The sequence below is a fragment of the Panulirus ornatus genome, chromosome 43 (genome assembly GCF_036320965.1).
Source record: "Panulirus ornatus isolate Po-2019 chromosome 43, ASM3632096v1, whole genome shotgun sequence".
In the NCBI taxonomy this organism is placed as follows: domain Eukaryota; kingdom Metazoa; phylum Arthropoda; class Malacostraca; order Decapoda; family Palinuridae; genus Panulirus; species Panulirus ornatus.
The window spans coordinates 4,163,020-4,179,997 of NC_092266.1; positions in this window are offsets into that span (position 1 = coordinate 4,163,020).

Sequence of the window (16,978 nt, forward strand, 5' to 3'; positions counted from 1 at the left end):
TTTGCGGAAGATGAAAGCCGGCAAGGCAGCAGGTTTGGATGATATTGCAGTGGAATTTATTAAAAAAGGGGGTGACTGTATTATTGACAGGTTGGTAAGGTTATTTAATGTATGTATGACTCACGGTGAGGTGCCTGAGGATTGGCGGAATGCGTGCATAGTGCCATTGTACAAAGGCAAAGGGGATAAGAGTGAGTGCTCAAATTACAGAGGTATAAGTTGTTGGTATAAGTTTATCCCTGGGGATAGGGGAGAAAGAATACTTCCCACGTATTCCCTGCGTGTCGTAGAAGGCGACTAAAGGGGGAGGGAGCGGGGGGCTAGAAATCCTCCCCTCTCAATTTTTATTTTTTAATTTTCCAAAAGAAGGAACAGAGAAGGGGGCCAGGTGAGGATATTCCCTCGGTGGCCCAGTTCTCTGTTGTTAACGCTACCTCGCTAACGCGGGAAATGGCGAATAGTTTGAAAAAAAAAAATAAGTTTGTTGAGTATTCCTGGTAAATTATATGGGAGGGTATTGATTGAGAGGGTGAAAGCATGTACAGAGCATCAGATTGGGGAAGAGCAGTGTGGTTTCAGAACTGGTAGAGGATGTGTGGATCAGGTGTTTGCTTTGAAGAATGTATGTGAGAAATACTTAGAAAAGCAAATGGATTTGTATGTAGCATTTATGGATCTGGAGAAGGCATATGATAAAGTTGATAGAGATGCTCTGTGGAAGGTATTAAGAATATATGGTGTGGGAGGCAAGTTGTTAGAAGCAGTGAAAAGTTTTTATCGAGGATGTAAGGCATGTGTACGTGTAGGAAGAGAGGAAAGTGCTTAGTTCTCAGTGAAAGTAGGTTTGCGGCAGGTGTGTGTGATGTCTCCATGGTTGTTTAATTTGTTTACGGATGGGGTTGTTAGGGAGGTGAATGCAAGAGTTTTGGAAAGAGGGGCAAGTATGAAGTCTGTTGGGGATGAGAGAGCTTGGGAAGTGAGTCAGTTGTTGTTCGCTGATGATACAGCGCTCGTGGCTGATTCATGTGAGAAACTGCAGAAGCTGGTGACTGAGTTTGGTAAAGTGTGTGAAAGAAGAAAGTTAAGAGTAAATGTGAATAAGAGCAAGGTTATTAGGTACAGTAGGGTTGAGGGTCAATTCAAATGGGAGGTGAGTTTGAGTGGAGAAAAACTGGAGGAAGTGAAGTGTTTTAGATATCTGGGAGTGGATCTGGCAGCGGATGGAACCCTGGAAGCGGAAGTGGATCATAGGTTGGGGGAGGGGGCGAAAATTCTGGGAGCCTTGAAGAATGTGTGGAAGTCGAGAACATTATCTCGGAAAGCAAAAATGAGTATGTTTGAAGGAATAGTGGTTCGAACAATTTTGTATGGTTGCGAGGCGTGGGCTATGGATAGAGTTGTGCGCAGGAGGATGAATGTGCTGGAAATGAGATGTTTGAGGACAATGTGTGGTGTGAGGTGGTTTGATCGAGTAAGTAACGTAAGGGTAAGAGAGATGTGTGGAAATAAAAAGAGCTTGGTTGAGAGAGCAGAAGAGGGTGTTTTGAAATGGTTTGGGCACATGGAGAGAATGAGTGAGGAAAGATTGACCAAGAGGATATATGTGTCGGAGGTGGAGGGAACGAGGAGAAGAGGGAGACCAAATTGGAGGTGGAAAGATGGAGTGAAAAAGATTTTGTGTGATCGGGGCCTGAACATGCAGGAGAGTGAAAGGAGGGCAAGGAATAGAGTGAATTTGAGCGATGTGGTATACCGGGGTTGACGTGCTGTCAGTGGATTGAATCGGGGCATGTGAAGCGTCTGGGGTAAACCATGGAAAGCTGTGTAGGTATGTATATTTTGCGTGTGTGGACGTGTGTATATACATGTGTGTGGGGGTGGGTTGGGCCATTTCTTTCGTCTGTTTCTTTGCGCTACCTCGCAAACGCGGGAGACAGCGACAAAGCAAAAAAAAAAAAAAATATATATATATATATATATATATATATATACATATATATATATATATATATATATATATATATATATATATATATATATATATATATATATATATATATATATATATATATATATATATATATATATATATATATGTATATATATATATATATATATATATATATATATATATATATATATATATATATATATATATATATATATATATATATATATATATATATACATATATATATATATATATATATATATATATATATATATATATATATATATATATATATATATATATATATATATATATATATATACATATATATTTTCTTTTTTTTTTTTCTTTTTTACTTTGTCGCTGTCTCCCGCGTTTGCGAGGTAGCGCAAGGAAACAGACGAAAGAAATGGCCCAACCCCCCATACACACGTACATACACACGTCCACACACGCAAATATACATACCTACACAGCTTTCCATGGTTTACCCCAGACGCTTCACATGCCTTGATTCAATCCACTGACAGCACGTCAACCCCTGTATACCACATCGCTCCAATTCACTCTATTCCTTGTCCTCCTTTCACCCTCCTGCATGTTCAGGCCCCGATCACACAAAATCTTTTTCACTCCATCTTTCCACCTCCAATTTGGTCTCCCTCTTCTCCTCGTTCCCTCCACCTCCGACACATATATCCTCTTGGTCAATCTTTCCTCACTCATTCTCTCCATGTGCCCAAACCATTTCAAAACACCCTCTTCTGCTCTCTCAACCACGCTCTTTTTATTTCCACACATCTCTCTTACCCTTACGTTACTTACTCGATCAAACCACCTCACACCACACATTGTCCTCAAACATCTCATTTCCAGCACATCCATCCTCCTGCGCACAACTCTATCCATAGCCCACGCCTCGCAACCATACAACATTGTTGGAACCACTATTCCTTCAAACATACCCATTTTTGCTTTCCGAGATAATGTTCTCGACTTCCACACATTTTTCAAGGCTCCCAAAATTTTCGCCCCCTCCCCCACCCTATGATCCACTTCCGCTTCCATGGTTCCATCCGCTGACAGATCCACTCCCAGATATCTAAAACACTTCACTTCCTCCAGTTTTTCTCCATTCAAACTCACCTCCCAATTGACTTGACCCTCACCCCTACTGTACCTAATAACCTTGCTCTTATTCACATTTACTCTTAACTTTCTTCTTCCACACACTTTACCAAACTCAGTCACCAGCTTCTGCAGTTTCTCACATGAATCAGCCACCAGCGCTGTATCATCAGCGAACAACAACTGACTCACTTCCCAAGCTCTCTCATCCCCAACAGACTTCATACTTGCCCCTCTTTCCAGGACTCTTGCATTTACCTCCCTAACAACCCCATCCATAAACAAATTAAACAACCATGGAGACATCACACACCCCTGCCGCAAACCTACATTCACTGAGAACCAATCACTTTCCTCTCTTCCTACACGTACACATGCCTTACATCCTCGATAAAAACTTTTCACTGCTTCTAACAACTTGCCTCCCACACCATATATTCTTAATACCTTCCACAGAGCATCTCTATCAACTCTATCATATGCCTTCTCCAGATCCATAAATGCTACATACAAATCCATTTGCTTTTCTAAGTGGTGAAATTGATGAGAACTGCTATTGACGTTTGTGTGAATAAATTGTACATTTCCTTTTCCATAGCCAGAGGTTGAACCATTATGTGACATTCATTTTTTTCATTCATTTCAAGCTAAAAGTTTATTTTCTAAATTGTTTCTTACATTTTTCATATGTATATATATGTATGTGTGTGTGTGTGTGTGTATGTGCGTATGTGTGTGTATGTGTGTGTGTGTGTAGATGTATATATATATGTATATTATCCCTGGGGATAGGGGTGAAAGAATACTTCCCACGTATTCCTCGCGTGTCGTAGAAAGCGACTAGAGGGGACGGGAGCGGGGGGCCGGAAATCCTCCCCTCCTTGTATTAACTTTCTAAAATGGGAAACAGAAGAAGGAGTCACGCGGGGAGTGATCATCCTCCTCGAAGGCTCAGAGTGGGGTGCCTAAATGTGTGTGGATGTAACCAAGATGTGAAAAAAGGAGAGATAGGTAGTATGTTTGAGGAAAGGAACCTGGATGTTTTGGCTCTGAGTGAAACGAAGCTCAAGGGTAAAGGGGAAGATTGGTTTGGAAATGTCTGGGGAGTGAAGTCGGGGGTTAGTGAGAGGACAAGAGCAAGGGAAGGAGTAGCAATACTCCTGAAACAGGAGTTGTGGGAGTATGTGATAGAATGTAAGAAAGTAAATTCTCGATTAATATGGGTAAAATTGAAAGTTGATGGAGAGAGGTGGGTGATTATTGGTGCATATGCACCTGGGCATGAGAAGAAAGATCATGAGAGGCAAGTGTTTTGGGAGCAGCTGTATGAGTGTGTTAGCGGTTTTGATGCACGAGACCGGGTTATAGTGATGGGTGATTTGAATGCAAAGGTGAGTAATGTGGCAGTTGAGGGAATAATTGGTATGCATGGGGTGTTCAGTGTTGTAAATGGAAATGGTGAAGAGCTTGTAGATTTATGTGCTGAAAAAGGACTGATGATTGGGAATACCTGGTTTAAAAAGCGAGATATACATAAGTATACTTATGTAAGTAGGAGAGATGGCCAGAGAGCGTTATTGGATTACGTGTTAATTGACAGGCGTACGAAAGAGAGACTTTTGGATGTTAATGTGCTGAGAGGTGCAACTGGAGGGATGTCTGATCATTATCTTGTGGAGGCTAAGGTGAAGATTAGTATGGGTTTTCAGAAAAGAGGAGTGAATGTTGGGGTGAAGAAGGTGGTGAGAGTAAGTGAGCTTGGGAAGGAGACCTGTGTGGGGAAGTACCAGGAGAGACTGTGTACAGAATGGAAAAAGGTGAGAACAATGGAAGTAAGGGGAGTGGGGGAGGAATGGGATGTATTTAGGGAATCAGTGATGGATTGCGCAAAAGATGCTTGTGGCATGAGAAGAGTGGGAGGTGGGCTGTTTAGAAAGGGTAGTGAGGGGTGGGATGAAGAAGTAAGAGTATTAGTGAAAGAGAAGAGAGAGGCATTTGGACGATTTTTGCAGGGAAAAAATGCAATTGAGTGGGAGAAGTATAAAAGAAAGAGACAGGAGGTCAAGAGAAAGGTGCAAGAGGTGAAAAAAAGGGCAAATGAGAGTTGGGGTGAGAGACTATCAGTAAATTTTAGGGAGAATAAAAAGATGTTCTGGAAGGAGGTAAATAGGGTGCGTAAGACAAGGGAGCAAATGGGAACTTCAGTGAAGGGCGTAAATGGGGAGGTGATAACAAGTAGTGGTGATGTGAGAAGGAGATGGAATGAGTATTTTGAAGGTTTGTTGAATGTGTCTGATGACAGAGTGGCAGATATAGGGTGTTTTGGTCGAGATGGTGTGCAAAGTGAGAGGGTTAGGGAAAATGATTTGGTAAACAGAGAAGAGGTGGTGGGGGCTTTGCGGAAGATGAAAGCCGGCAAGGCAGCAGGTTTGGATGGTATTGCAGTGGAATTTATTAAAAAAGGGGGTGACTGTATTGTTGACTGGTTGGTAAGGTTATTTAATGTATGTATGACTCATGGTGAGGTGCCTGAGGATTGGCGGAATGCGTGCATAGTGCCATTGTACAAAGGCAAAGGGGATAAGAGTGAGTGCTCAAATTACAGAGGTATAAGTTTGTTGAGTATTCCTGGTAAATTGTATGGGAGGGTATTGATTGAGAGGGTGAAGGCATGTACAGAGCATCAGATTGGGGAAGAGTAGTGGGGTTTCAGAAGTGGTAGAGGATGTGTGGATCAGGTGTTTGCTTTGAAGAATGTATGTGAGAAATACTTAGAAAAACATATATATATATATATATATATATATATATATATATATATATATATATATATATATATATATATATATATATATATATATATATATATATATATATATATATATATATATATATATATATATATATATATATATATATATATATATATATATATATATGTTTATATATAAATATATATATATATATATATATATATATATATATATATATATATATATATATATATATATATATATATATATATATATATATATATATATATATATATATATATATATATATATATATATATTTTTTTTTTTTTTTTTTTTTTTTTTTTTATACTTTGTCGCTGTCTCCCGCGTTTGCGAGGTAGCGCAAGGAAACAGACGAAAGAAATGGCCCAACCCCCCCCCATACACATGTACATACACACGTCCACACACACAAATATACATACCTACACAGCTTTCCATGGTTTACCCCGGACGCTTCACATGCCTTGATTCAATCCACTGACAGCACGTCAACCCCTGTATACCACATCGCTCCAATTCACTCTATTCCTTGCCCTCCTTTCACCCTCCTGCATGTTCAGGCCCCGATCACACAAAATCTTTTTCACTCCATCTTTCCACCTCCAATTTGGTCTCCCTCTTCTCCTCGTTCCCTCCACCTCCGACACATATATCCTCTTGGTCAATCTTTCCTCACTCATTCTCTCCATGTGCCCAAACCATTTTAAAACACCCTCTTCTGCTCTCTCAACCACGCTCTTTTTATTTCCACACATCTCTCTTACCCTTACGTTACTTACTCGATCAAACCACCTCACACCACACATTATCCTCAAACATCTCATTTCCAGCACATCCATCCTCCTGCGCACAACTCTATCCATAGCCCACGCCTCGCAACCATACAACATTGTTGGAACTACTAATCCTTCAAACATACCCATTTTTGCTTTCCGGGATAATGTTCTCGACTTCCACACATTTTTCAAGGCTCCCAAAATTTTCGCCCCCTCCCCCACCCTATGATCCACTTCCGCTTCCATGGTTCCATCCGCTGACAGATCCACTCCCAGATATCTAAAACACTTCACTTCCTCCAGTTTTTCACCATTCAAACTCACCTCCCAATTGACTTGACCCTCAACCCTACCGTACCTAATAACCTTGCTCTTATTCACATTTACTCTTAACTTTCTTCTTCCACACACTTTACCAAACTCCGTCACCAGCTTCTGCAGTTTCTCACATGAATCAGCCACCAGCGCTGTATCATCAGCGAACAACAACTGACTCACTTCCCAAGCTCTCTCATCCCCAACAGACTTCATACTTGCCCCTCTTTCCAAGACTCTTGCATTTACCTCCCTAACAACCCCATCCATAAACAAATTAAACAGCCATGGAGACATCACACACCCCTGCCGCAAACCTACAGTCACTGAGAACCAATCACTTTCCTCTCTTCCTACACGTACACATGCCTTACATCCTCGATAAAAACTTTTCACTGCTTCTAACAACTTTCCTCCCACACCATATATTCTTAATACCTTCCACAGAGCATCTCTATCAACTCTATCATATGCCTTCTCCAGATCCATAAATGCTACATACAAATCCATTTGCTTTTCTAAGTATTTCTCACATACATTCTTCAAAGCAAACACCTGATCCACACATCCTCTACCACTTCTGAAACCACACTGCTCTTCCCCAATCTGATGCTCTGTACATGCCTTCACCCTCTCAATCAATACCCTCCCATATAATTTACCAGGAATACTCAACAAACTTTTACCTCTGTAATTTGAGCACTCACTCTTATCCCCTTTGCCTTTGTACAATGGCACTATGCACGCATTCCGCCAATCCTCAGGCACCTCACCATGAGTCATACATACATTAAATAACCTTACCAACCAGTCAACAATACAGTCACCCCCTTTTTTAATAAATTCCACAGCAATACCATCCAAACCTGCTGCCTTGCCGGCTTTCATCTTCCGCAAAGCTTTTACTACCTCTTCTCTGTTTACCAAATCATTTTCCCTAACCCTCTCACTTTGCACACCACCTCGACCCAAACACCCTATATCTGCCACTCTGTCATCAGACACATTCAACAAACCTTCAAAATACTCATTCCATCTCCTTCTCACATCACCACTACTTGTTATCACCTCCCCATTTACGCCCTTCACTGAAGTTCCCATTTGCTCCCTTGTCTTACGCACCCTATTTACCTCCTTCCAGAACATCTTTTTATTCTCCCTAAAATATATATATATATAATATATATATGATATATATAATATATTATATAGTTATAGTGATGGGTGATTTGAATGCAAAGGTGAGTAATGTGGCAGTTGAGGGAATAATTGGTATGCATGGGGTGTTCAGTGTTGTAAATGGAAATGGTGAAGAGCTTGTAGATTTATGTGCTGAAAAAGGACTGATGATTGGGAATACCTGGTTTAAAAAGCGAGATATACATAAGTATACTTATGTAAGTAGGAGAGATGGCCAGAGAGCGTTATTGGATTACGTGTTAATTGACAGGCGTGCGAAAGAGAGACTTTTGGATGTTAATGTGCTGAGAGGTGCAACTGGAGGGATGTCTGATCATTATCTTGTGGAGGCTAAGGTGAAGATTAGTATGGGTTTTCAGAAAAGAGGAGTGAATGTTGGGGTGAAGAAGGTGGTGAGAGTAAGTGAGCTTGGGAAGGAGACCTGTGTGGGGAAGTACCAGGAGAGACTGTGTACAGAATGGAAAAAGGTGAGAACAATGGAAGTAAGGGGAGTGGGGGAGGAATGGGATGTATTTAGGGAATCAGTGATGGATTGCGCAAAAGATGCTTGTGGCATGAGAAGAGTGGGAGGTGGGCTGTTTAGAAAGGGTAGTGAGTGGTGGGATGAAGAAGTAAGAGTATTAGTGAAAGAGAAGAGAGAGGCATTTGGACGATTTTTGTAGGGAAAAAATGCAATTGAGTGGGAGAAGTATAAAAGAAAGAGACAGGAGGTCAAGAGAAAGGTGCAAGAGGTGAAAAAAAGGGCAAATGAGAGTTGGGGTGAGAGACTATCAGTAAATTTTAGGGAGAATAAAAAGATGTTCTGGAAGGAGGTAAATAGGGTGCGTAAGACAAGGGAGCAAATGGGAACTTCAGTGAAGGGCGTAAATGGGGAGGTGATAACAAGTAGCGGTGATGTGAGAAGGAGATGGAATGAGTATTTTGAAGGTTTGTTGAATGTGTCTGATGACGGAGTGGCAGATATAGGGTGTTTTGGTCGAGGTGGTGTGCAAAGTGAGAGGGTTAGGGAAAATGATTTGTTAAACAGAGAAGAGGTGGTGGGGGCTTTGCGGAAGATGAAAGCCGGCAAGGCAGCAGGTTTGGATGGTATTGCAGTGGAATTTATTAAGAAAGGGGGTGACTGTATTGTTGACTGGTTGGTAAGGTTATTTAATGTATGTATGACTCATGGTGAGGTACCTGAGGATTGGCGGAATGCGTGCATAGTGCCATTGTACAAAGGCAAAGGGGATAAGAGTGAGTGCTCAACTTACAGAGGTATAAGTTTGTTGAGTATTCCTGGTAAATTATATGGGAGGGTATTGATTGAGAGGGTGAAGGCATGTACAGAGCATCAGATTGGGGAAGAGCAGTGTGGTTTCAGAAGTGGTAGAGGATTTGTGGATCAGGTGTTTGCTTTGAAGAATGTATGTGAGAAATACTTAGAAAAGCAAATGGATTTGTATGTAGCATTTATGGATCTGGAGAAGGCATATGATAGAGTTGATAGAGATGCTCTGTGGAAGGTATTAAGAATATATGGTGTGGGAGGCAAGTTGTTAGAAGCAGTGAAAAGTTTTTATCGAGGATGTAAGGCATGTGTACGTGTAGGAAGAGAGGAAAGTGATTGGTTCTCAGTGAATGTAGGTTTGCGGCAGGGGTGTGTGATGTCTCCATGGTTGTTTAATTTGTTTATGGATGGGGTTGTAAGGGAGGTAAATGCAAGAGTCCTGGAAAGAGGGGCAAGTATGAAGTCTGTTGGGTATGAGAGAGCTTGGGAAGTGAGTCAGTTGTTGTTCGCTGATGATACAGCGCTGGTGGCTGATTCATGTGAGAAACTGCAGAAGCTGGTGACGGAGTTTGGTAAAGTGTGTGGAAGAAGAAAGTTGAGAGTAAATGTGAATAAGAGCAAGGTTATTAGGTACAGTAGGGGTGAGGGTCAAGTCAATTGGGAGGTGAGTTTGAATGGAGAAAAACTGGAGGAAGTGAAGTGTTTTAGATATCTGGGAGTGGATCTGTCAGCGGATGGAACCATGGAAGCGGAAGTGGATCATAGGGTGGGGGAGGGGGCGAAAATTCTGGGAGCCTTGAAAAATGTGTGGAAGTCGAGAACATTATCTCGGAAAGCAAAAATGGGTATGTTTGAGGGAATAGTGGTTCCAACAATGTTGTATGGTTGCGAGGCGTGGGCTATGGATAGAGATGTGCGCAGGAGGATGGATGTGCTGGAAATGAGATGTTTGAGGACAATGTGTGGTGTGAGGTGGTTTGATCGAGTAAGTAACGTAAGGGTAAGAGAGATGTGTGGAAATAAAAAGAGCGTGGTTGAGAGAGCAGAAGAGGGTGTTTTGAAATGGTTTGGGCACATGGAGAGAATGAGTGAGGAGAGATTGACCAAGAGGATATATGTGTCGGAGGTGGAGGGAACGAGGAGAAGAGGGAGACCAAATTGGAGGTGGAAAGATGGAGTGAAAAAGATTTTGTGTGATCGGGGCCTGAACATGCAGGAGGGTGAAAGGAGGGCAAGAAATAGAGTGAATTGGAGTCATGTGGTATACAGGGGTTGACGTGCTGTCAGTGGATTGAAGCAAGGCATGTGAAGCGTCTGGGGTAAACCATGGAAAGCTGTGTAGGTATGTATATTTGCGTGTGTGGACGTGTGTATGTACATGTGTATGGGGGGGGGGGGGTTGGGCCATTTCTTTCGTCTGTTTCCTTGCGCTACCTCGCAAACGCGGGAGACAGCGACAGAGTATAAAAAAAAAAAAAAAAAAAATATAATATATAAAAATATATATATATATACATATATATACACACATATATTATTTCATTTTTAATAAATTCCACTGCTGCCTTACCGGCTTCTTCCGCAAAGCTTTTACTACCTCTTCTCTGTTTACCAAATCATTTTCCCTAACCCTCTCACTTTGAACACCACCTCGACCAAAACACCCTATATCTGCCACTCTATCATCAAACACATTCAACAAACCTTCAAAATACTCACTACATCTCCTTCTCACATCACCACTACTTGTTATCACCTTCCCATTTGCGCCCTTCACTGAAGTTCCCACTTGCTCCCTTGTCTTACGCACTTTATTTACCTCCTTCCAGAACATCATTTTATTCTCCCTAAAATTTAATGATACTCTCTCACCCCAACTCTCATTTGCCCTCTTTTTCACCTCTTGCACTTTTATCTTGACCTCCTGTCTCTTTCTTTTATACATCTCCCACTCAATTGCATTTTTTCCCTGCAAAAAATCGTCCAAATGCCTCTCTCTTCTCTTTCACTAATAATCTTACTTCTTCATCCCACCACTCACTACCCTTTCTAATCAACCCACCTCCCACTCTTCTCATGCCACAAGCATCTTTTGCGCAATCCATCACTGATTCCCTAAATACATCCCATTCCTCCCCCACTCCCCTTACTTCCATTGTTCTCACCTTTTTCCATTCTGTACTCAGTTTTTTCTGGTACTTCCTCACACAAGTCTCCTTCCCAAGCTCACTTACGCTTCCACCCTCTTCACCCCAACATTCACTCTTCTTTTCTGAAACCCCTACATATTTCACCTTAGCCTCCACAAGATAATGATTATACATCCCTCCAGTTGCACCTCTCAGCACAGTAACATCCAAAAGTCTCTCTTTCGCGCGCCTGTCAATTAACACGTAATCCAATAACGCTCTCTGGCCATCTCTCCTACTTACATACGTATACTTATGTATATCTCGCTTTTTAAACCAGGTATTCCCAATCACCTGTCCTTTTTCAGCACATAAATCTACAAGCTCTTCACCATTTCCATTTACAACACTGAACACCCCATGTATACCAATTATTCCCTCAACTGCCACATTACTCACCTTTGCATTCAAATCACCCATCACTATAACCCGGTCTCGTGCATCAAAACCACTAACACACAACATTTTTGGAACCACTATTCCCTCAAACACGGCCATTTTTGGTTTCCGAGATAATGTTCTCGACTTCCACACATTCTTCAAGGCTCCCAGAATTTTCGCCCCCTCTCCCACCCTATGATTCACTTCCGCTTCCATGCTTCCATTCGCTGCCAGATCCACTCCCAGATATCTAAAATACTTTACTTCCTCCAGTTTTTCTCCATTCAAATTTTCCTCCCAATTGACTTGACCCTCAACCCTACTGTACCTAATAACCTTGCTCTTATTCACACTTACTCTTATCTTTCTTCTTTCACACACTTTACCAAACTCAGTCACCAGCTTCTGCAGTTTCTCACATGAATCACCCACCAGCACTGTATCATCAGCGAACAACAACTGACTCACTTCCCAAGCTCTCTCATCCACAACAAGTGCATAATTGCCCCTCTTTCCAAAACTCTTGCATTCACCTCCCTAACAACCCCATCCATAAACAAATCAAACACCCATGGAGACATCACATATACATGCCGCAAACCTATTTTCACTGAGAACCAATCACTTTCCTCTCTTCCTACACGTACACATGCCTTACATCCTCGATAAAAACTTTTCACTGCTTCTAACAACTTGCCTCCCACACCATATATTCTTAAAACCTTCCACAGAGCATCTCTATCAACTCCATCATATGCCTTCTTCATTTGTTTTTCTAAGTATTTGTCACATACATTCTTCAAAGCAAACACCTGATCCACATATCCTCTACCACTTCTGAAACCACATTGCTCTTCCCTAATCTGATGCTCTGTGCATGCCTTCACCCTCTCAATAAATACTCTCCCATATAATTTACCAGGAATACTCAACAAACTTATACCTCTGTAATTTGAGCACTCAATCTTATCCCCTTTGCCTTTGTACAATGGCACTATGCAAGCATTCCGCCAATCCTCAGGCACCTCACCATGAATCATACATACATTAAATAACCTTACCAACCAGTCAACAATACAGTCACCCCCTTTTTTAATAAATTCCACTGCAATACCATCCAAACCTGCTGCCTTGCCGGCTTTCATATTCCATAAAGCTTCTACTACCTTTTCTCTATTTACCAAATCATTTTCCCTAACCCTCTCACTTTGCACACAACCTCGACCAAAATGCCCTATATCTGCCCTATATCTTCACCTTAGCCTCCACAAGATAATGATCAGACATCCCTCCAGTTGCACCTCTCAGCACATTAACATCCAAAAGTCTCTCTTTCGCACGCCTGTCAATTAACACGTAATCCAATAACGCTCTCTGGCCATCTCTCCTACTTACATAAGTATACTTATGTATATCTCGCTTTTTAAACCAGGTATTCCCAATCATCAGTCCTTTTTCAGCACATAAATCTACAAGCTCTTCACCATTTCCATTTACAACACTGAACACCCCATGCATACCAATTATTCCCTCAACTGCCACATTACTCACCTTTGCATTCAAATCACCCATCACTATAACCCGGTCTCGTGCATCAAAACCGCTAACACACTCATTCAGCTGCTCAAAAAACACTTGCCTCTCATGATCTTTCTGCTCATGCCCAGGTGCATATGCACCAATAATCACCCACCTCTCTCCATCAACTTTCAATTTTACCCATATTAATCGAGAATTTACCTTCTTACATTCTATCACATACTCCCACAATTCCTGTTTCAGGAGTATTGCTACTCCTTCCCTTGCTCTTGTCCTCTCAAACACATTTAACAAACCTTCAAAATACTCACTCCATCTCCTTCTCACATCACCACTACTTGTTATCACCTCCCCATTAGCCCCCTTCCCTTGTCTTACGCACTTTATTTACCTCCTTCCAAAACATCTTTTTATTCTCCCTGAAATTTAATGATACTCTCTCACCCCAACTCTCATTTCCCCTCTTTTTCACCTCTAGCACCTTTCTCTTGACCTCCTGCCTATTTCTTTTATGCCTCTCCCACTCATTTGCATTTCTTCCCATCAAAAATCGTCCAAATGCCTCTCTCTTCTCTTTCACTAACAGTGATTGTGTCAGCGTCGCGTCGCCTCGCCGCAGTGTATCGAGACAGACTTCCCCAGAACTTTTAAAGGGGAAGTAAATGTTTATAGTTGTGTTAATGGAGTTATAGTTTTCATGCATGGTGTTTTTGACAAGAAAATAGTGAAGTTGGAGAAAAATGTAGCTTAGACATTGAAGCTTATTGATACAGTGGTGAAATTGATGAGAACTGCTATTGACGTTTGTGTGAATAAATTGTACATTTCCTTTTCCATAGCCAGAGGTTGAACCATTATGTGACATTCTTTTTTTTCATTCATTTCAATCTAAAAGTTTGTTTTCTAAATTGTTTCTTACATTTTTCATATGTATATATATGTATGTGTGTGTGTGTGTGTGTATGTGCGTATGTGTGTGTATGTGTGTGTGTGTGTATATGTATATATATATGTATATTATCCCTGGGGATAGGGGTGAAAGAATACTTCCCACGTATTCCTCGCGTGTCGTAGAAAGCGACTAGAGGGGACGGGAGCGGGGGGCCGGAAATCCTCCCCTCCTTGTATTAACTTTCTAAAATGGGAAACAGAAGAAGGAGTCACGCGGGGAGTGATCATCCTCCTCGAAGGCTCAGAGTGGGGTGCCTAAATGTGTGTGGATGTAACCAAGATGTGAAAAAAGGAGAGATAGGTAGTATGTTTGAGGAAAGGAACCTGGATGTTTTGGCTCTGAGTGAAACGAAGCTCAAGGGTAAAGGGAGAGATGGTTTGGAAATGTCTGGGGAGTGAAGTCAGGGGTTAGTGAGAGGACAAGAGCAAGGGAAGGAGTAGCAATACTCCTGAAACAGGAGTTGTGGGAGTATGTGATAGAATGTAAGAAAGTAAATTCTCGATTAATATGGGTAAAATTGAAAGTTGATGGAGAGAGGTGGGTGATTATTGGTGCATATGCACCTGGGCATGAGAAGAAAGATCATGAGAGGCAAGTGTTTTTTGAGCAGCTGAATGAGTGTGTTAGCGGTTTTGATTCACGAGACCGGGTTATAGTGATGGGTGATTTGCATGCAAAGGTGAGTAATGTGGCAGTTGAGGGAATAATTGGTATGCATGGGGTGTTCAGTGTTGTAAATGGAAATGGTGAAGAGCTTGTAGATTTATGTGCTGAAAAAGGACTGATGATTGGGAATACCTGGTTTAAAAAGCGAGATATACATAAGTATACTTATGTAAGTAGGAGAGATGGCCAGAGAGCGTTATTGGATTACGTGTTAATTGACAGGCGTGCGAAAGAGAGACTTTTGGATGTTAATGTGCTGAGAGGTGCAACTGGAGGGATGTCTGATCATTATCTTGTGGAGGCTAAGGTGAAGATTAGTATGGGTTTTCAGAAAAGAGGAGTGAATGTTGGGGTGAAGAAGGTGGTGAGAGTAAGTGAGCTTGGGAAGGAGACCTGTGTGGGGAAGTACCAGGAGAGACTGTGTACAGAATGGAAAAAGGTGAGAACAATGGAAGTAAGGGGAGTGGGGGAGGAATGGGATGTATTTAGGGAATCAGTGATGGATTGCGCAAAAGATGCTTGTGGCATGAGAAGAGTGGGAGGTGGGCTGTTTAGAAAGGGTAGTGAGTGGTGGGATGAAGAAGTAAGAGTATTAGTGAAAGAGAAGAGAGAGGCATTTGGACGATTTTTGCAGGGAAAAAATGCAATTGAGTGGGAGAAGTATAAAAGAAAGAGACAGGAGGTCAAGAGAAAGGTGCAAGAGGTGAAAAAAAGGGCAAATGAGAGTTGGGGTGAGAGACTATCAGTAAATTTTAGGGAGAATAAAAAGATGTTCTGGAAGGAGGTAAATAGGGTGCGTAAGACAAGGGAGCAAATGGGAACTTCAGTGAAGGGCGTAAATGGGGAGGTGATAACAAGTAGCGGTGATGTGAGAAGGAGATGGAATGAGTATTTTGAAGGTTTGTTGAATGTGTCTGATGACAGAGTGGCAGATATAGGGTGTTTTGGTCGAGGTGGTGTGCAAAGTGAGAGGGTTAGGGAAAATGATTTGGTAAACAGAGAAGAGGTAGTAAAAGCTTTGCGGAAGATGAAAGCCGGCAAGGCAGCAGGTTTGGATGGTATTGCAGTGGAATTTATTAAAAAGGGGGGTGACTGTATTGTTGACTGGTTGGTAAGGTTATTTAATGTATGTATGACTCATGGTGAGGTGCCTGAGGATTGGCGGAATGCGTGCATAGTGCCATTGTACAAAGGCAAAGGGGATAAGAGTGAGTGCTCAAATTACAGAGGTATAAGTTTGTTGAGTATTCCTGGTAAATTATATGGGAGGGTATTGATTGAGAGGGTGAAGGCATGTACAGAGCATCAGATTGGGGAAGAGCAGTGCGGTTTCAGAAGTGGTAGAGGATGTGTGGATCAGGTGTTTGCTTTGAAGAATGTATGTGAGAAATACTTAGAAAAGCAAATGGATTTGTATGTAGCATTTATGGATCTGGAGAAGGCATATGATAGAGTTGATAGAGATGCTCTGTGGAAGGTATTAAGAATATATGGTGTGGGAGGCAAGTTGTTAGAAGCAGTGAAAAGTTTTTATCGAGGATGTAAGGCATGTGTACGTGTAGGAAGAGAGGAAAGTGATTGGTTCTCAGTGAATGTAGGTTTGCGGCAGGGGTGTGTGATGTCTCCATGGTTGTTTAATTTGTTTATGGATGGGGTTGTTAGGGAGGTAAATGCAAGAGTCCTGGAAAGAGGGGCAAGTATGAAGTCTGTTGGGGATGAGAGAGCTTGGGAAGTGAGTCAGTTGTTGTTCGCTGATGATACAGCGCTGGTGGCTGATTCATGTGAGAAACTGCAGAAGCTGGTGACTGAGTTT